The following is a 22,452-nucleotide window of genomic DNA, read 5'->3' on the forward strand; positions in this document are numbered from 1 at the left end:
CTGGCCCTGCTTCCTGCTGCTTCCTGGTTTTCTGACTGGCCTCTAATACCCTTTGAGAGATCCCCCACCCCATCTTCTGTCTGTCACTGGAGCTTACACTCTCCTCCCAAAATCCTTCTCTTTCTTCCTTAACTGGCCAATCATTCCCTCATACTTAGAAAAATACTGACCCTTATGCTGACATATTCAAGCCTGCCCCCCGCCCCCCCCCGCCCACAGGAGGCATGGTTGTGATTTGGCTACTAAGGTTTGTGCCATCAGACTCTCATATATGGACATCTGTTTCTGCCTCACCCTGAAGGACATGGTAATGGGCTTCTGTTCAGAGAAAGGCAATTTTAATCTCCTGGTGTAGGCTAGTTATGGGTATGAGGAGAAGTTTTAAATTATACAGAAAAGTACAAATTATGCTGTCTCTTTAAGTATAATTCCTTCTATGAAAATCCTTCCCTTAAAAGGAGGATGAAAACAAGTTACAAAGAGGAGACCGATTCTCCTGTTTCAATGTTTACACTCTAAATTTACTAAAAAAAATAACTTTCATAGAAAACAGCTTTTAGAGAAACCATGTATTATCATGAAAGTGCAGAGAATGAGGTAATTTCCATATTCCACAGGAGCAAGTTCACTTCCATCCAACAAATGCAAAAAAAAAAAAAAAAAATGTTTTTTAATGTGCTGTCCTCTGTTTATATTATAAACTATCACTGGATAAACCTTTGGCTGCTACCTAAAATGTTGGCAGTTGGAATCCACCAGCCGCTCCTTGGAAACCCTGTGGGGAGTCCTACTCTGTCCTATAGGGTTGCTAAGAATTGGAATCTACTAAAAGAAAACTGGGAGTTTTTTTTTTTTTTTAAATCAATGTATTATAATTTTTTGAAAAACGATAGACTTTTGCTATAAGGTAGTACCATCACTGAAATTTTCAGGAGGAGACTTTATTGCCCAGAGTAAATTCCGTAAACTATGGTCGGTGTCTGGGGAAGAAGAAAGAAACCATGGGGACTGTGGAGGTGGAGGATGGTGGTGATGGAGAGGCCTCCAGGGATCCCTGAGACCAGAGACTTAGGTCACAGTTGAGACACCAGAGCCCAGACGGCTCATGTGAATTAACTCTCCACTATTGCAAGTCTCAACCCAAGAGGAAAGTGTCACTCAGGGTAGAACATGAGAACAAAAAGCCCAAGTTCCAAGCCCAGGAAGATTCCCCAAGTATCAGCGAGGTCTTTTTCAACAGCTTCCACTAGGCAGAATTCTCACTCATCAAATTACTCCAGAGATCAATAGGTCAAGTATGAGTATTTTACCCAAGTGTGTAAAGTCAAGGGGTTAGCCATGGTCTGGCAGACCAGACCAAAACATCTCACACCCCTGTCGGCAAAAGGCCCCTGGTCTTGGGGCTGAGTTTTTGAAGAGAGTGAGTGCCATCAGGTCTGCCCTCACTCTAACCAACACTGAGTCCCTGGTCAGCATCCTGGAGTCCTGGCAAGAAGAGCCAGGCACCTCCAGGAGCATCTGGAGGAGGAGACAGGGGCTGAAGAGGCTACCACACCTACTGGTGCTGCTACACATTTGGGAGATCTGGCTGCAGAGGGTGCAGGCATGGCCTCAAGGTCAAAGGAGAAAGCACCTGAAGATGTGCTAGGACTCTTAGACTGAGAGGAGCAGGATGTCTGGACTGCAAAATATGCACCTTTCAGGGAAGAACTTCATTCAGCCTTTTTGTAGGGGTTTTGGAATATACAATTAAAATAAATGTAAACAATTATTAGAAAAAAATCTCTGAAAATAAAATTTAATTTTTTTAAATCACTGCTCCATACACCACATGTAAATGGCTTGATATAAAGCACTGGTCTTTTGTGATTCACAAAAAGGAGGTGTCAATTCCTGAACAAGAACTGAAGTGACAGGAGAAACTCCCCATGCTGTTAGAGCCCTGAGTATGGGCCCTAATCCAATAATCTGTCCTCATTAATTCCTTTTCATTTCATCTCAGCAAAAGAGGGGAGGGAGGAGGTGACAGAGGGTTACATGTGCCTATTCTGTTCTTTAGCATCTAGTTCACTGCCAGGAACAAGTATTCATAAGAGTCTAAAAAACGTTAAAGTACAAATAAGGAGGAAAACCTCCTAGTATATATATGTATTAGGTGGCACAAAGAGTTAAGTGCTCAGCTACTAACTGAAAGGTAGGCAGTTTAAATCCACTCAGAGTTGTCTTGGAAGAAAGGCCTGGCAATCTACCTCCAAATGGTCACAGCTATTGAAAACCGTATGGACGGCAGTCCTACTCTGAAAACTCACGGGGTCGTCATGAGTGAAAATCTACTCAACGGCAACTGGATTGGTAATCTATATATGGCATAAATGTTGGGAAAATTAGTTCCTGAACATATACACGGCATGTAGAATACACTGTACGTTAGTATTATGTGCCAAAACCCACTGTCATCAAGTCGATTCTAACTCATACTGACCCCAAAGGACAGAGTAAAACTACCCCATAGGGTTTCCAAGGCTGTAAGTCTTCACTGAAGCAGACTGCCACATCTGTCTCCTACAGAGAGGCTGGTGGGTTCGAACCACTGACCTTTCAGTTAGCAGCCAAGTTCTTTAACCACAGAGCCACTAGGGCTCACTGCTGTCATCTACAGTGATTACATAAGCAAATTCTGAAACAAACTCCCTGGGTTTAAATCCTAACTCAGTTTATCAGCTGGGTGATCTGGGCACGTTACTTTACCTCTCACTGCCTCAGTTTCCCATTTCTAAAATGGGTCTTATTCAAAAGGTTGTTACGCAGGTTAAATAAAACACACAAAGCACTTAGAAAAAGGCCTTACACACAGAATGAACACAATAAATGTTAGTTTTCATAATTATTAAGGGAATACAAACAAACGGCTAGGTTGAAGGAACTTCCATTGAGAAAGAGTTGAGTTCCAAAATTCATGTGTAAAGTCATTTACATCAACTGTTAAAGTTGTATGTTTAGATTCAAGTGATTACTGAGGTGTGTTATGATCTTGAACAGAGCTCTGGGGACTATACAGGCAGACTCTGCATGCCCTTCTCCTGCACATCCATTCCATCTCCCTTGGAGCCCAGACATGATGTTATCAATTAAACCCCTCCCACACTGGTGGTGTACTGTTTAAGAGCTATGGCTGCTAACCAAAAGGTCATCAGTTCAAATCCACCAGGTGCTCCTTGGAAAGTCTATGGCACAGTTCTGCTCTGCCCTATTAGGCCGCTATGAGTTGGAATAGACTCAGTGGCGATGGGTTTTTAACGGGTATGAGGTAACTGTTCAGTGCTTAAAGACATACCAAAAGCAACCACTAACACAAAAGTTCTTATTTCAGAGTAGCAAAACCTTTTTCTAACACAGTGGTGAATTAGGGTGGACTGTGGATCAAGAAGAGCCCTGGTGGCATAGTGGTTAAGAGCTCAGCTGCTAACCAAAAGGTGAGCAGTTCGAATCCAACAACTAGTCCTTGGAAACTCTATTGGGTAGTTCTACTCTATGCTATAGGGTCTCTACGAGTTCGAATCAACTAGGGTCTCTATGAGTTGGAATCAACTTGATGGTGACAAGTTTGGTTTGGTGGGTGTCATGGATTGAATTATAACCCGAAAAAAACCTGTGTTTCAACTTGGTTAGGCCATGATTCCCACTATTGTGTAGTTGTCCTCCATTTTTTGATTGTAATTTTACTTTAAGAGGATTAGGGTGGGATTGTAACACCACCCTCACTCAGGTCACCTTTCCCTGGGGTGTGGCCTGCACCACCTTTTATCTCTCCAGAGATAAAACGAAAGGGAAGCAAGCGGAGAGTTGGGGGCCTCATACTATCAAGAAAGCAGCACCAGGAGCAGAGCATGTCCTTTGGACCCAGGGTCCCTGCACCTGAGAAGCTCCTTGACCATGCGAAGGCTAAGGACAAGGACCTTCTTCCAGAGCCTAAAGAGAGAGAAAGCTTTCCCCTAGAGCTGATGCCTTGAATTTGGACTATCAGCCTACTTTAATGTGAGGTATTAAATTTCTCTCGGTTAAAGCCATCCACTCATGGTATTTCTGTTATGGCAGCACTAGATGATGAAGACAGTGGGTCAAGGTGGAAGGGGTGGATGAAGGACAAAAAAAGAAAAATGGACAAGAGAAATATAAGAATTTAGAGAACTGTGAAAATTTAATTCCTGAATATACTTTCTTTCTCCTCCCTTTAACTGTAAGGACTTTTCTCATATACAGCATATATAAATAAATCCTTGCAATATTTAAAACACTTAGATTTTTGTAAAACTCATTCTCTGAAAACTCATGGTGGCCCCATTAATTTGTGGTTTAAAAACAACTCAGAACTAAAAAGAAGCATAAATAAACAAATAAATAAAGGCACTGCTGTCATTTGCGGGTGATGTTCTTTTCCTGCTATCCACAACCCACACACTCGGGTTAATTTTCCAGGGTCAGTGTTCATAGACCATCCTCTTTCTCTTACCACCACCCCACCACCCTTAATTATTTAGAAAAGGCAGGGCCAGTCAGTGCTCCAAACATCAAGTTTTCTCTCCAAAATGCCAACTGGCACTTGGGGAGCAGGCTACATTCTCAGCTATCAGCACTTCCACTAGCCCCTGCAGATAAGGAATGTGTCTCCACTTAACTGTTCACTGTAATAAATAATAATAATAAAAAAAAATTGTAAAACACTGTTTCTTAAAAACAAACAAAAAAAACCCCAGGCATTTCCCTATTACCCACCCACCCCACTCTCCCACACCCAGTGCTCCCCTCACCACACACACACTCAAATATTTCATACCAACGGTGTGTCCCAAGCACGGGGTCTGGCTCCGCTCTTCTTTTACACCCCTTGGAGGCCTCTGGAGAAACCATACCTTTGGTTGGCAATTCCCTGAACCCTGCCTATTCAAGCTGGCACTTATTCAAAAAGGCAGGTGAGTCTTCAAGTCAGGTTTTTAAAAGGAGTTTAAGAGGAGCCAGGTGATATGCCTACTCACCCTCAAGTTTCTCAAAGGTAATAATCTCTTGAGATGTTTACAATGTCTCAACTATGGGTTAATTAAATCCCTTAGGATGGTGGGCATAGGAAAATCCTCCATCTCAATGTCCACCATTTTGAAAAAAAGGAGGGGGAATCTCCAAAATTACAAATTTGAATTTCTACATACTTGATTGAACTAAGGAGTAAGTTCCTCACGTGTGTTATTCTTGGTCTGAGCCCTGGTGGTGCAGTGGTTAAGAGCTCAGCTGCTAACCAAAAGGTCTGCTGTTTGAATCCATGAGCTGCTCCTTAGAAACCCTGTGGGGTAGTTCTACTCCGTCCTATAGGGTTGCTAAGAGTCAGAATCCACTGGATGGTAATTGGTTTGTTTGTTTTTCAATCTTTGGCTGAAAGGTGGACTTTGTTATCAATTTATTAAATCAACTGGTAATTTGCTGGATATTTCTTATATAGGAACTTATGCTGTCTTCAAATCCAGCCAATCAGGTTTAGGGAGAGAGAAACTTCTCTACCTTAGCCTCCCTGCCACTCCCACACCTTTTTCATTGATTTCCATGCCCTGTTTAAGTAACATCACTCATCACTTCTCACTGTCTAGGTTATCTGAGCCAATTCATGGCAGTCAATTCCACCTGAGCCCTAGGATACCCTCATTTACATACTCTGCGCTGTTGTTCCTTCACTAATGGCTGACTTCGCATCGCCCCTTGAATGTCTACTAGGCATCTCAAACTTAATGTGGTTCAAATAAAATTCTTGCTCCAAGTGTCTTATTTACCTGCCAGTCTTCCTTATCTCAGCAAATGTTCTCACTATCCTCTGAGTTGTTCAGGACAAAAACCTAGAAATCATCCTTGATTTCTCTCCTTTATTCAAATCTTGCATCCAATCCATTGACACATATTCTGGACTCTTGGCGCTACCTTAAGATAAATCCTGACTCTATCCACTTCTCACTACCTCCACCTTACAGCCACCATCATCTCTTGGTTAAAACTGGACTCCATGCCACTGATCTTCCCTCTTACAGTCTACATAACAGCATCATTTCAGTGGCTTCTCATGGCGATTAGGAAAAATTCCCAAACCCTTCCCATGGTCTTTCATGATGCAGGGCTTGCCCACCATACTAACCTCATTTCCTAACAGTCTTCCCTCGGTTCACTCCACACTAGCCATGACTTATTTCCTGAGCTTCCTCAAACATGCCAAAACACTTGGTTATTTAAGGGCCTCAGAAACAACTCTTGCCTTTATTGGCAATATCCTCCCTTCAGAACTTCATACAGCTATTATCTCATTTGATATAGGTCAGTTATCTTCTTAAATATCCTGCTCCCATAAGCCTTTACTGACTATTAATCTAAAACAGCTCACCCCACTCATTCCCTCACATGCAACTCTGTCTTATTTTCAAAATATTTAGCTCTCCTTGACATTTTTCGTTATTACCTGTAAATTTATTTTTTGTGGTGGAGAATATATGTAGCAAAACATACACCAACTCAGCAGTTTCTACCTGTACAATTTAATGACATCGGTTACATTCAAGTTGTGCAACCATTCTTACCCTCCTTTTCTGAGTTGTTCCTCTGTCATTAACATAAACCCACTGCTCCTTAAGGTTCCTATCTAATCTTTTCAGTAGCTGTTGTCAATCTGATGCCATGTAGACAGTTCTTCAAAGAGCATATGCTCAAGGTAGACCACTTTTATTAGTTAAGTAAGCTAATGTTCTGGAGCCCTCGTGGCACAGTGGTTAAGTGATACGGTAGCCAAGCAAAAGAAGAGCAGTTTGAATCCACCACCTGCACCTTGGAAACCCTGTGGGGCAGTGCTATTCTACAGGGTCTCTGAGTCAGAATCAACTCAACAGCAACAGTCTGGTTTTTTCTTTTTTATGCTTCGGTTTTAACATGATTCAAGGGAATGCTTTTGGTGTAACGTTTAAAGATTATCTCACGGCAATAGTTTCAGGACATAGAGAGATAGTATTGGCTCCACAAAGTCTAGGGTTCATGAGAATGTGAAATTCTGTTCTGCATTTTCCCCCTTTTGATCAGGGCTTTTCTATGGACTCTTTGATCAAAATGTTCAGCGACAGTAGCCGGGAATCTTCTGGTTCTTCTGGTCTCATGGCATGCTAGATGTTCTTTTAAAAAACATGAGTGGATGCTGAAGGTTATCAAATACTTATTTTATTACACCTATTAATGTAATCACATTTATTTTTCCTGTACATATGGTAAATTATACTGATTCATTTTTGAATGTTAAACTAACCTTGAATTCTTGGGATAGACCCAACTTGGTCATAATATATTCTTCTTTATAGTATTGCTGGATTTGTTTTGCCTATTTATTTTTATATTTTGCATCTATGTTCATCAGTGACATTGGCCTGTATTTTTCCCATCTTGTGCTGCTCTTGTCAGGTTTTGGTATCAATATTCATTCTACAAGCTTTATAAAATAAGTTTGGGTATATATTTCATTTTATATTGAAGAATTTGTCAAATATTTCTTGAATATTTGGCAGAATTTGCAGGAAAAGATATCTGACATGAAGTTTTCTTTTTGAGAATAGTTTGAGCTCTAATTCAATTCTATTAACAGTTGTGGAATTACTTTTACTTCCTGTTTCTTCTTGAATCGTTGTTATTAACTTACATGGTATGATACGTTTGCCTACTTTACCTAAATTTGCAAATTTATTGGCTAATATGGTTCATGACATTCTCACATTACCTTTAAGTTCTGCAAGATCTGTAGTCATTTTCTTTCTAATTCCTGATATTCGTTATTTATACCTTCATTCTTTTTCACTTGATCAATCTTGCCTAGAGTTTCTCAATTTTACTAGCATTTTCTAAGAATCAACTTTAGTCTTCGTTGATCGTCTGTTGCATGTATTCAATCATTAATAGAAACAAAAATTCCTATGAATGTTTGTTTCTGGTTTTTTCCCAACATTTTGAATGGATGTTTAACTCACTTATTTTTCAAGATTTGTTATTTCCAATTATATTTTTAAGGCTATTAGTTTCCTATATTATATTGTCTGTACTGCACAAATTTTTATATGCACTATGTTCATAACTGTTCACTTCAAAATGTATTCTAATTTTCATCACGATGTCTTTTTTGACTCATAGTATTTGAAAATATTCAAGCACGTGGAGATTTTGTATTTTCTTTTTCTAAGATGGTTTTTTTTTTTGAATTATGGTGTACTTACATAGTATCCTCTATATTATTGCAGACTCTTGAAATTTGTTGAGACTTGCTTTATAACACAGTATACAGTCAATTTTTATAAACACTATGTTTTTATGTGCATGAGATGAATGTACATTCTTTAGTGGTTGAATAATGCATGCAGATATACATATATCAATTTGGTATTATTTTTATACATGTTAAATCTTCTGTATCCTTGATAATTTATGGACTTCTATGTTTCTGAGGGGTGTGTTAAAAATCTGTTATGATGCATGATGTCAAAAGGAGCCCCAGTAAGCAGTGGTTAAGCACCCAGCTCTTAAACTTTTTGATTTGATCCACCAACTACTCCACAGGAGAAAGATATGACCGTTTCCTTCCATAAAGATTACAGCCTTAGAAACCCTTTGGAGAAGTTCTACTCCATCCTATAGTCACTATGAGTCAGAATTGACTCAACAGCACACAAGAAAAAATGTATGATGTGATGGAAACTCAGGAGTACGAAGCTCAAAGAATTGGTCCTACCTCCAGGGTCAAAGGATGAAGGACAGAGTAAACAGCAGAGACATCCAAAAAGCTTGGAAAAAAGGGGGCTGAAAGGAAGATGGTTGGTGGTTTAAGGGCTTTGAAGGGCCACCACATATACTGAGGAATCTGGAGTGCAATGTTCTTGCCTAAGGATGAAGACATGCTCATAAAGATCCTGACAAAGCTTTAGGCTTGCACCTCTGGCTGATCTTTGGGCTCCATGGAGGCAGGAAGTGAAGGCTAAGGCAGAGTTTTAGGCTCTCTTGCTTAGCATTGAAAGAATGCCCCAGTTCAGAGCCAATCTGCAAAGACTGGGATAATGTTACTTTTTCTTTTTGGCTACAAGCATTTAAAGAAAGCACTGTCAGGTCATGAACTGACTGCTGACATAACAGAACAGAACTTCAGTGTCCACACATGAGAAGACATACAATCTTTGCAGAAATAGTTTGGGAACATCACTAAGCAAATGGATGACTGGCCCTCAACAATTAAAAATAAAAAAGCAAACCCTAATGACTGGAGGGAATCTGATTTCCAGAGTTACATTATAATATTTAAGATATCCAGTTTGCAACACACTATTTTAAGTCATAAAAAGAAAAAAGAAAAGGATGGTTCATTTGTTAAGAAGAAAGAAAGAAGAGAAATGAACTGAAAGCATCCCTAAGGAAACACAGATATTGGGATTACTAGACAAAGAATTTAAACCAATTGTCTTAAATTTCCTCAAAGAGCTAAAGAAACCATAGACACACACACAAAAAAAGGAAACCAGGAGAAGAATGTATGAACAAGTAGAAAATATTAATAAAGAAATATTATACAAAAGAACCAAATAGAAATTATAGAGCTGAAAAGCAGAATAGCTGAAATAAAATTTTCATCAGAGGAGCTCAACAGCAGATTTGAGCAAGAAAGCAGGAAAATGTAAACTTGAAAAAGCACAACTGAAATTGTTCTAACTGAGGAGCATAAAGGAAAAAGAATGAAGAGAACGAACAGAGCCTAAGGGACCTGCGGGACAACATCAAGCATACCAATATACTCATTAAGGGAGTCCCAGAAAGGAAAGAAAGATGAAAGGACAGAAAGAATATTTGAAAGCGTAATGACTGGAAGTTTCCCAAATGTCATCTGGATATCCAAGAAGCTCAATAAACTCAAAGGACGATAAATACATAGATATCCACAGACAGACACAATCAAAATGTCAAAAGATGAAGACAGAAACTTGAAAGCAGAAAGAGATAAGTGACTCCTAAGGTACAAGAGAGTCTCAACAAGTTTAACTGTTGATTTTTCATCAGAAACCATTGAGACAAGAAAATAGTGGGATGATGTAGTTAAGATACTGGAAAAAAAATACAGAAACAAAACTATGAACCAAGATTTCAATATCTAGCAAAACTATCTTTCAAAAATGAAGGCGAAATTAAGACATGCCCAGATACACAAAACCTGAGGGAGTGTGTTAGCAGCAGAACTGCCTTATGAGAAATGCTACAGGGAATCATTCTGGCTGGCATGGAAGGACACTAGACAGTAACTGGAAGCCATAAAAAGAAACAAAGACTCTGTAAAGGTAACTACTTAGATAAAACAAAGTCAGTAATATTTTTATATCACGCCTCTCTTTTTTTCATATATGATTTAAAGCACGAATGCATAAAAATGATTACACATCTCTCTTAATGGACACACAATGTATAAAGATGCAATTCTTGTACCAGCAACATAAGTAGGGGTGGTAACTGAGCTGAATAAAAGCAGAATTTTCTATACTGTTGAAGCTAAATTTGTATTAATTAAAAGAAGATTGTTATAAATATAAAATATTAATTGTAATCCTCATGGTCACCACTAAGAAGCTAAAAAATATCAGGAAAGGAAAAAAGGAGAGGATCAAAATTGTACACTTGAAAAAAATCAGTCAAACACAAAAGTGGACAGTAGTCAAGAAAATGAGAAACAAAATACATATAACACCTACTACAAAAGTAGAAGATATAAGTCCTTCCTTATCATTAATCGCTTTAAATATAAATAGATTAAATTCACAATTGGGATCATTAAAGTTGTGTGTCAACTTTGTCGGACCATGATTTTCAGTGCTTTGGCAGTTATCTTGTAGTTTAGCAGTCGTATAACGATGCAATCATTTCCATGATGAGATGTGACATAATGTGATTACCTCCATGATGGGATCTGCTGTGAGTAGCCAATCAGATGTAAGGGAGTTTCCTCAGGGGTGTGGACTGCATCCAATATAGGTGGACTTTCTGGCAAGGCTCTTGAGCTTTTGCTCACTCTGAATCCTGCAGCTGGCTCCTCTTCATCTGATCTCAAGTTTTTGGGACTTGAACTCTCAGCTTACCTTCCAATTTTGGGATTCATCAGCCTCCGCAGTCTGTGAGCCACGACCTGCCAGCTTACCTGCCGATCTTGAGATTTGTCAGCCTTTGCAGCCTGTGAGCCACAGACCTGTTGTATGACCTGCAGATCTTGAGTTCTGCAGTCCCTGCATCTGTGTGAGTCAGGAGAAGCTACCAGCCTGACCCATGGACTTGAGACTTACCAGCCTCTACAGCCTCGTGAGCCATTTCCTTGATATAAATCTATTTACATATAAATATATATGTATATATATATCTCACTGGTTTTGCTTCTCTAGAGAACCCAGCCTAAGATACCAATTAAAGGGCAAACATTGGCAGAATGAAAAAAAAAAATCATTCGATTGCTATCAAGCTGATCTGACTCATGGTAACCCCTCCCCCCATGAGTCAGAGTAGTAGTGACACACAAGTGTGTCAGTTCAGTGACTAATTTTTCAAAAGTAGATCACCAAGCCTTTCTTCTGAAGTCCCTCTGAGTGGACTCAAACCTCCAACATTTTGGTTAGCAGCTGAATGCATTAACCGTTTGCACCTCCCAAGGACTACAACATCTCTATTTATTTCTGTATTACTTGTCATTATACTATATACATACATACACACATACACACACATAGACATCACACAGATGCTTTGGACTTCAACCAGCAGGGCTCTATTAATTATTGATAGAAAAGTACTGATATCAATTATAAATGCGTATTTGTCCATTTCCCCTTTCAGATTTATCAGTTTTTGTATTTTGGAGCCCTGTTGTTAAATACATACACATTTAGGATTGTTGTATCTTTTTGGAGAATTGAACCTTTATTATGTTATGTCCCTACTTATTCCCAATAATACTCCTTTTTCTGAAGTATAATTTATCTGATATTAATATAGTTACTGCAGTAGAACTGGATAATTTTCAACCATTTCAAGAGGTAGCATAAGATCAAGAACTGATGGTATAAAAGGAAGAAATCGAAGCTGCATTGAAGGCATTGGTGAAAAAACTATCCTCTCTCCACCATCTTCACTACTATGACACCAACTGTCCCTCACACAGCACTTCTCTGCTGGGTTCAATAACTCATTACAATGGCCACACAGAACTCATAGTCCATATTCACGATTATGGGGTTTATTAGGGAAGTAACAGTTATAGCTCAGGCTCAAAGACACTCAGAATACAGTTCTTCTATATCAGGACAGCCTCTTCCCTCCTGTGCTCATAGGTGTGACTCTGCCTGGCCTTGGGCCTCTCTCCGAAGGCACTCAGCTTTCCTTCTCCCTGGGCCATCATCTCCTATAGCCGGGTCCCTGTTGCTTGGTCTCTCCTGCCATGGCATCTTACCGTCTTCAGGGTTACAGCTTCCTCTCTCTATCTCAGTCTCCTGCTTCTAGGAGCTTCTCAGTGCAGGGATCTCAGGTCTATAATATACGCTCAGCTCCTGGCTGTTCTTCCTTGATGGGAGTTGAATCCTCCTCTTTGCTCTGGAACTGGTGCTCTTTGAAGGGAAAACTAAACAATCCCCTTGGTGAGCCACAATTACCCTATCACACAGTCCTGCCCAAGCACCAGGGTGGATGTTATAAGACCATGGCTAGAAAGGCCACACAAAGTAAACAATCACAACAGAGTACCATGGACTCATTTTTCAAGTGAAGTACCAAAAATCCCATAGGAACAGATTAGTAAAGAATATAATCAATAGCAAGAACATTTTCATAATTATGTTTTCTGTATTTGGAAGAAATCTATAGCGCTATTCTTATTTTGCCAATTCACAGGGATCACAGAGATTAGTGGTAGATATTGCAGTACCAGAAAACTCTCTGGTGAAACAGTCTGTGAGCGGTCTTACAAACATGGATATTCCACCAGAGTCAAAAGAATGACGTTACATTAATCATCAAAGAGAACATTTCAAGATCTAGCCTGAAGTACAATGTTGTCACTGATAGCTAATATCCATACACTTACAAGGAAGACCAGTTTATATGACTCTTCAAATTTATGCACCAACCATTAATGCCAAAGACAAAGAAATTGAAGATTTTAAACAACTTCTGCAGCCTGAAATTGATCAAACATGCAATCAAGATGCATTGATAATTACCGGTCATTAGAATGTTAAAGTTGGAAACAAAGAAGGAAAAGTAGTTGGAAAACACAGCATTGCTGATAGAAATGATGCCAGAAATCTCATGAAAGAATTTTGCAAGACCAGTGACTCATCCACTGCAAATATTTTTTTCCACCAACATAAACGGGAGCTATACACGTGGACTTTACCAGATGGAATACACGGGAATCAAACTGACTACATCTGTGGAAAGAGAAGATGGGAAAACTCATATCATCAGTCAGAACAAGGCCAGGGATCGATTGTGAAACAGACTGTCAATTGCTCACATGGGAGTTCAAGTTGAAACTGAAGAAAATTAGAATAAGTCAAAAAGGGCCAAAGTACGACCTTGAGTATATCTCACCTGTATTTAGAGACCACCTCAAGAATACATTTTACGTGTTCAACGCTAATGACTGAAGACCAGACGAGTTGTGGAATGACATCAAGGACATCACACATGAAGAAAGCAAGAGGTCCTTTAAAAGACAGGAAAGAGAAAAGACCAAAACGGATGTCAGAAGAGACTCTGAACCTTGCTCTTGAATGTCAGGTAGCTGAAGTGAACGGAAGAAATGATGAAGTAATAGAGCTGAACAGAAGATTTCAAAGGGTGGCTTGAGAAGAAAAAGTATTATAATGACATGTGTAAAGATCTGGAGATGGATAACCAAAAGGGAAGAACACACTCAGCATTTCTCAAGCTGAGAGAACTGACAAAAAAATTCAACTCTTGAGTTGCAATACTGAAGGATTCTACAGGTATAATATTAAATGACGCAGGAAGCATCAAAAGAAGATGAAAGTAATACCCACAGTCACTATACCAAAAAGAATTGGTCGGTCTTCAACCATTTCAGGAAGTAGCATATGATCAGCAACCAATGGTACTGAAGGAAGAAGTCCGTGCTGCACTGAAGGAATTGGTGAGAAAAAAAAGCCTCCAAGAATTGATGGAATACCAACTGAGACGTTTCACCAAATGGATGCAGCACTGGAATCGCTCGCTTGTCTAATCCCAAGAAATATGGAATACAGCTACCTGGCCTACGAACTGGAAAGGATCCATATTTACGCCTATTCCTAAGAAAGGTGATCCAACCAAATGTGGAAATTATCAAACAATATCATTAATATCACATGCAAGTAATATTCTGCTAAAAATCATTCAAAAGCAGCTGCAGCAGTACATTGACAGGGAACTGCCAGAAATTTAAGCAGGATTCAGAAGAGGACATGGAAGGAGGGATATCATAGCTGAAACCATATCGATTCTGGCTGAAAGCAGAGAATACCAGAAAGATGTTTACCTGTGTATTATTGACTATGCAAAGACATTCGACTGTGTGGATCATAACAAACTATGGATAACACTGGGAAGAATGGGAATTCCAGGACACTTAATTGTGCTCATGAGGAACCTTTACATAGATTAAGAGGCAGTTGTTCAGACAGAACAAGGGGATACTGATTGGTTTAAAGTCAGGAAAGGTGTGCGTCAGGGTTGTATTCTTTCAGCATACCGATTTAATCTGTATGCTGAGCAAATAATACGAGAATCTGGACTATATGAAGAAGAACGGGGCATCAGGATTGCAGGAAGGCTCATTAACAACCTTCATTATGCAGATGGCACAACCCTGTTTGCTGAAAGTGAAGAGGACTTGAAGCACTTACTAATGAACATCAAAGACCACAGCCTCCAGTATGGATTACGCCTCAACATAAAGAAAACAAAAATCCTCACAACTGGACCAACGTGCAACATCATGAGAAATGGAGAAAAGACTGACGTTGTCAAGGATTTCATTTTACTTGGATCCACAATCAACAGCCATGGAAGCAGCAGTCAAGAAATCAAAAGACACATTGCATTGGGCAAATCTGCTGCAAAGGACCTCTTCAAAGTGTTGAAGAGCAAAGATGTCACCCTGAAGACTAAGGTGCGCCTGACGCAAGCCATGCTATTTTCAATCACATCATATACATGTGAAAGCTGGAAAATGAATAAGGAAGACCGAAGAAGAGTTGACGCCTTTGAATTGTGGTGTTGGTGAAGAATATTGAATATACCATGGACTGCCAAAAGAACGAACAAATCTGTTTGGGAAAAAGTGCGGCCAGAATGCTCCTTAGAGGCAAGGATGGCGAGACTGCATCTTATATACTTTGGATATGTTGTCAGGAGGGATCAGTCCCTGGAGTAGGACGTCATGCTTGGCAGAGTACAGGGTCAGCGGAAAAGAGGGTGACCCTCAATGAGGGGGATTGACACAGTGGAACACTTATACACTGCTGGTGGGAATGTAAAATGGTATACAACTACTTTGGAAATCAATTTGGCGCTTCCTTAAAAAGCTAGAAATAGAACTACCATACAACCCAGCAATCTCACCCCTCAGAATATATCCTAGAGAAATAAGAGCTGTTACACAAACAGATACATGCACATCTATGTTTATTGCAGCAGTGTTTACAAGAGCAAAAAGATGGAACCAACCAAGGTGCCCATCAATGGATGAATGGATAAATAAATTATGGTATATTCACACAATGGAATACTACACATCAATAAAGAACAGTGATGAATCTGTGAAACATTTCATAACATGGAGAAACCTGGAAGGCATTATGCTGAGTGAAATTAGTTGCAAAAGGTCAAATATTGTATAAGACCACTATTATAAGATCTTGAGAAATAGTTTAAACTGATAAGAACATATTCCTTTGTTGTTACGAGAGGGGGGAGGGAGGGAGGGTAGGAGAGGGGTATTTACTAAAGAGATAGACAAGAACTACTTTGGGTGAATGGAAGGACAACACTCAACACAGTGGAGGTCAGCACAACTGGACTAAACCCAAAGCAAAGCAGTTTCCTGAATAAACTGAATGCTTCAAAGGTCAGCAAAGCAGGGGCAGGGGTTTGGGGACCACGGTTTCAAGGGACATCTAAGTCAACTGGCATAATAAAATCTATTCAGAAAACATTCTGCATCCCACTTTGAAGAGTGGCATCTGGGATATTAAATGCTAGCAAGCAGCCATCTCAGATGCATCAATGATTCTCAACCCACCTGGATCAAGGGAGAATGCAGAACACCAAGAACATAAGATAATAACGAGCCCAACAGACAGAAAGGACTACATGAACTAGAGACTACATCATCCTGAGACCAGAAGAACTAGATAGTGCCGAGCCACAACCAATCACTGTCCTGACAGGGAACATAACAGAGATCCCTTGAGGGAGCAGGAGAACAGTGGGATGCAGACCCCAGATTCTCATAAAAAGACCAGACTTAATGGTCTGACTGAGACTGGAAGGAGCCCAGTGATCATGGCCCCCACAACTTCCGTTTACCCACTACGGGAACCATCCCCAAAGCCAGTTCATCAGACGTGGATTGGACTAGACAATGGGTTGGAGAGGGATGCTGGTGAGGCATGAGCTACTTGGTTTGGGTGGACACTTGAGACAATGTTGGCATCTCCTGCCTGGAAAGGAGATGGGTGGGTAGAGGGGCTTAGAAACTGGCAAAATGCTCACGAAAAGAAAGAGTGGAAGGAGGGAGTGGGCTGTCCCATTGGGGGGAAAGTAATTGGGAATATGTAACAAGTTGTGTATAAGTTTTTATGTGAGAGACTGGCTTGATTTGTAAACTTTCATTTAAAACACAATAAAAATTATTAAAATAATAAAAAAAAGAAGCTCACCCATGATTGCTTCAACAAGCACTCAGAACAAAGACTCAAGGAATCTTCTGGATGAAGGTGCAATCCTGGAATTACCAGACGCAGAATACAAAAGATTAATATACAGAACTCTTAAAGACATCAGGAAGGAAATGAGGCAAAATGCAGAACAAGCCAAGGAACACAAAGATAAAGCAGCTGAAGAAATTAAAAAGGTTACTCAAGAACATAATTAAAAATTTAATAAGCTGCAAGAAACCACAGAGAGACTGCAAGCAGAAATTCAGAAGATTAAAAATAAAATTACAGAGTTAGAAAACTCAATAGAAACTAAGAAGAGCACAATTGAAGAACTGGAAGGCAGAATTACTGAGATTGAACATAAATCTCTTGGGACTAATATATTTCAAGAGAAAGCAGATAAAAGAATTTTAAATGAAGAAATCCAAAGAATCATGTGGGACTTTATCAAGAGAAATAACTATGAGTGATTGGAGTACCAGAACAGGGAGGGCTAACAGAAAATACAGAGGGAACTGTTGAAGATTTTTTGGCAGAAAACTTCCCTGATATCATGAAAGATGCTCATCGAATTCCACATAAGGTAGATCTCAAAAGAAAGTGACCGAGACATATAATAATCAAACTTGCCAAAATCAAATATAAAGAGAACTTAAAGAGAGGCTAGGGATAAAGGAAGTCACCAACAAAGGAGAGTAAATAATAATAAACTTGGACTACTCAGCAGAAATCATGGAGGCAAGAAGGCAATGGGATGACTTATACAAAATATTGAAGGAAAAAAATTGCCAGCCAGGAATCAAACCATAACCCTGGCCCTCTGGCCTTCTGGCCCTCTGGCCTTAGCCCTCTAACTCTAGCCCCTAAGCCATGAGCCCCAAAGCCCCTAAGACCCTAAGCCCTTAGGTCCTAACCTCCAAGGCCCTAAACTCTAACCCTAACCCAAACCCTAACCCCTATACCCTAAACCCTACAACCTAAACACCTACACCCCAAAACACTACACACCAAAACCCTACACTCTAAACCCTATACTCTAAGCCCCAAACCCTAAACCCAAACCTCAAACCCCAAAGCCCAAACCCTAAGCCTAACCATAAACCCTAAACCCTAACACCTAACCCTAACCCCTAGCCTCTCTAACCCTAACAACCCTAACACTAACCCTCGAACCCTAACCCTCTAATGCTAACCTGAAACCCTAACCCAGAACCCTAACCCTCTAAACCTAATCCTCTAACCCTAGCCCTAAACCTAACCCCAACCCCCAAACCCAGCTCCAAACTCTAAACCTCAAATCCCTAGCCCTAAACCTAACAATGAGCCTAAGCCTAACCCTATCACTTAACCATAAACCCTAAACCATAACACTTAAAACCCTAACACCCTTAGCCCTAACACATTTAAACCTAACACCCTAAACGTCAAAACCCTATACACTAACACCCTTAACCCCAACCACTAACCCCTAAACTTAAACGCTTAACTATCTAACCCTCTAACCCTAATACCCTAACCCTAAACTCTAACCCCAGCCCCCAGCCCTCACTCTGAGCCTTAAACTCTAAATCTTAAGCCCTAAATCCTAGGCTCTAAGCCGTAAGCCCTAAAAGCTAAGTCCTAAAACCCTAAACTCTAAGCCCTAAGCCCTAAACCTAACCCTCTAACCCTAACCCTAACACCTTACCCCAAACCCATCCCAAACCCCTAAACCTGAATCCCTAAACCCTAGCCCTAACCCCTAACCCTAAACCTCTAAACCATACCCCTAATCCTCTAACCCTAAACCTCTAACCCTAAACCTCTAACCCTAACCACAACACCAACCCCAACCTCTGAACCCTGAAACCCTAACCCCCTAACCCTAAGCCTCTGAACCCTAAGCCTAAACCCTCTAGCCCTAAACCCTAACATTCACCTCCTCACACCCTCACCTTCTCACTCCCTCACTCTATAATCTTCTCAACCTCTAACCCCTCACCCTCTAACCCCTCACCCTCTAACTCCTTCAATCTCTAACCCCCAACCCTCTAAACCCCAACCCTCTAACACCCACCCTCTAACCTCAAACCACATATCCTAAACAAACCCAACACCAAACCCAACCCTAAACCTAAACCCTAAACCCTAAAACCTAACCCAAACCCTAATGACTAAACCCCAAAACCCTAAACTGCAACCCCTAACACCTAACCTGTAACTTCAAACTCTAACCTCAAACCCTAAACCTAACCCTAACACATAACCCCAACCCAAAAACCCTAACCGAAAAACCCTAACCCTAAACTCTAACCCCAAACCCTAAGGACCCTAACTCTAACAACCCTAACCCTAATATCCCTAACCCCAAACCCTAACCCTTTTTGTTAGCAGCAGTAGCACTTAACCACTAGCCACCAGGGTTTCCATGAGCAGTCACAGGAATAGACATATGCACACCCGTGTTCACTGCAACATTATTCACAGTAACAAAAAGATGGAAACAACCTAAGTGCTCATCCATGGAGGAACGGATAAACAAACTACGGTACATACACACAGTGGAACACTACACGACAATAAAGACCAATGATGAATCTCCGCAACATCTCACACCATGGATGAATCTGGGGCGCATCATACTGACTAAGTCAATCACAAAACGACATATACAGTGAGAGACCACTATCATAAAAATTCATGAAAACATTTACGCACAGAAACAATCCTTGATGTTCACCAAGGAGACGGAGTGGGTAGAGAAAAGCTAACTAAACAATAACCAAAACAACGAAACCCACTGCCGTCGAGTAGATTCCAGCTCATAGAGACCCTATAGAACAGATTAGAACTGCCCCATAGAGTTTCCAAGGAGTGCCTGGTGGATTCGAACTGCAGACCTTTGGTTAGCACCGGTGGCTCTTAACCACTACGCCATCAGGGTTTCCAACCAAACAACAGATATGTGGTAACTCTGGTGAAGGAAGAGACGGTACACAAGACTGGGGAATCAACCTCAGCCTCACTCCAACCCTAACCATAACCCTAAACCACTTGTGCCCGAGCCTAGTAACCCCAGCTCTAACCCAACCCCCAACCACCTAAAACCTATACCCCTAAACCTAACTCCCAAACCTCTAACCCCCAAACCTGGACCCCTAACACCAAACCCTAACCCCTAACCCTAATCCTCTAACCCTTCTGCATCTCTGGGCCTCTCGAGTCTCCGTCTATTTTCTCCCTCCAAATCCTACTAACACTCGGTGGAATTTTGAAGTTTCCGCTGTGCTTTGCTTCTTGTTGTCTCCACCGGTCCCATCAAGGCACTGCATCATTTGCTCTGCTTCACTATTGAGTTCCAGAACCATGGCTTAGAATCGCCTGACACTGAACTTCAGCGATTCGGCGCAAGGGCGCGAGAGGGCGCGCGCACCGCCGGTTCTGTTCTGCCCACCAGGCCCTCCGTGCATGGGAACCTCCTGGACCTAAGCCGGGACGACCTGGGTACCGCTCCAGTGGGGATAGCAGAAGCTTTTCTTCCCGAGGGACCCAACGCCCCAGGGCGCTCTCTCAATACTCCCATTAATGCTATGATTATCCTAACCCACTCCTTCTGCAAGACCTAGTGGGTCCTCGACCAGGCCCAGCCTTCACGACCCGCAACCCCCCCGCCGTGCTCACGTAGAGGAACCTGCAGGGCCGTGCCCTCCCCGCCCAAGCTCTGCCCCTCCATACCCTGATGCCCTGCAGGCCTCTACTAGGTCCCCGCCCAGGGGAGAGTTGTCGCCCCACACGGGGTGGGGGGACACCAGGGAACATTCGGAAACCACTCCCCAGGCACGAAGCCCACTGCCCGACTGCCCGTATTGAGACCATGTGAGCAGGGCTGCCCCGCCGACTGGAGCCTGCAGGGCAATCACTCACGTTTGTCAGCTTCTCACCGCCCTCTGGGCTCGGGGTCCCAGAGCAGCCAATCCCCCCGGGGCGGGGGAGGCGGTCCGTCCGCAGGGGCTGGAAGATCGGGTTGGTGCCCATGGCCGGAGCACTTAAAACCCTTATAAACCCTCATAAACGGCCAGCTCCAGACCTTCAAATGTCAGCCCGAGAGACACCTAATCTCCAACCTAAAAAAAAAAAAAAAACCACACCTGTGGCCATCGAGTCAATTCTGACTCATAGCGACCCTATAGGACAGAGTAGAACTGCCCCACAGAGTTTCCAAGGAGCGCCTGGTGGATTCAAACTGCCAACCTTTTGGCTAGCAGCCTTAGCACTTAACCACTAGCCACCAGGGTAACCCACTAAACCCACTGCCACCAGGGTAGAGGCTCCAAATCCCGCCAGTGTGAGGAACCCTCAAATCCCCTCAGCACCAGAGATCGCGTCCACAGCGACCGGTACACAGCGCCGCACAAACGTTTAAGTTAACAAACAACATGGTTGCTCAAGACCCCTTCCTGCTACCCCCACCCCCGCCACCCAGAGGGGGAGCGGGACCGGCATCCACACTGTTAACACACACTGAATCGCTGCTTCCACAAGGAGTAGGGTCCCCACGCTGCTCCAGAGATTCCCAAGACCCCTTCCTTTCCAGGTGCGGCCGGGGCCGCGCCGACGCCCCAGCCCCGAGAGTAGACCAGCTGGGCGCGGGCGAGGGCGCGGGGTGCCTCAGCCTCCCAGGCACAGCGCCCAAAACAGTAAGGGGCAGCGGGGCCTTGGGCGGGGGATCGCTCTCTCCCCGTCCCTGGCACCCTACGGAGTCTGGTGGGGGTGGGACGACGAACGGGGGCGAGTGCCCCCTCCTCAGTCTGGAATCTCACCGCCCCCGGGTGAACTCTGGGCCTTGGTTTCTCCCCTGGCACAGGGAGCAGGTAGGGGGCGGAGGGGGCAGGAGCCCATCACCCAGCTTGGCCCGCAAACCCGCCCCGGGCAGAGTAGGGACCTGGGCGCAGCCCTGGACACGGCCTTTCTCCCCAAGCCCTTCAAGCCCCCAGGCCCGAGGGCACTCCGCAGCTGGACCCCGCGGCTGGACCCCCACCCCCGCCCCCCGCAAATCCATGGGGATGCAAATTTCGCAGACCAGCTGCGTCTCCCGGGCCAGAGGCTCCCTCTCGCAGCCCATAGAGTGGCTGCGTCCGCCCGCCCCCGCGCCGCATCCGCCCCTGGGGATCACTCGGGTCGGGGTACGCCGGAGGGGGCGATGCCAGCTGCTAAACCAACTTCCGGACTCTCCAACCTCTGGAGCCCACGGGGTGCTGGCACTGGAACCTGCCCTCCTGGCGCCTTCCCTCCACACCTTCGAGGGGCCGGGCTTGTTCAGTCTGCGAGCGGGTCCCTCCACCCACCTGCCGGAGTTTCATACCTTTCAGAAAACACGCACGGAAAGCAGCACGAACACCGTCCGCTATAAGGCGCGCCATCCGGCCCGGGCCCCTCACCACCCGTCCGGGCGCTTCTG

At 42.8% G+C, this 22,452-nt stretch overlaps 1 long non-coding RNA gene across 1 annotated transcript in view; it reads right to left on the bottom strand.

The window, feature by feature from the left end:
- The window catches only part of LOC135229192 (uncharacterized), a 192,403-nt gene extending 170,441 nt beyond the window's left edge, over positions 1 to 21,962 (bottom strand). Inside the window, exon 1 of the long non-coding RNA XR_010319965.1 lies at positions 20,919 to 21,962. This is a non-coding gene — a long non-coding RNA (uncharacterized LOC135229192). The remainder of the gene's footprint in view (positions 1 to 20,918) is intronic.
- Between the last annotated feature and the right edge of the window lie 490 nt (positions 21,963 to 22,452).

The sequence above is a fragment of the Loxodonta africana genome, unplaced genomic scaffold (genome assembly GCF_030014295.1).
Source record: "Loxodonta africana isolate mLoxAfr1 unplaced genomic scaffold, mLoxAfr1.hap2 scaffold_129, whole genome shotgun sequence".
NCBI classification, from domain to species: Eukaryota; Metazoa; Chordata; class Mammalia; order Proboscidea; family Elephantidae; genus Loxodonta; species Loxodonta africana.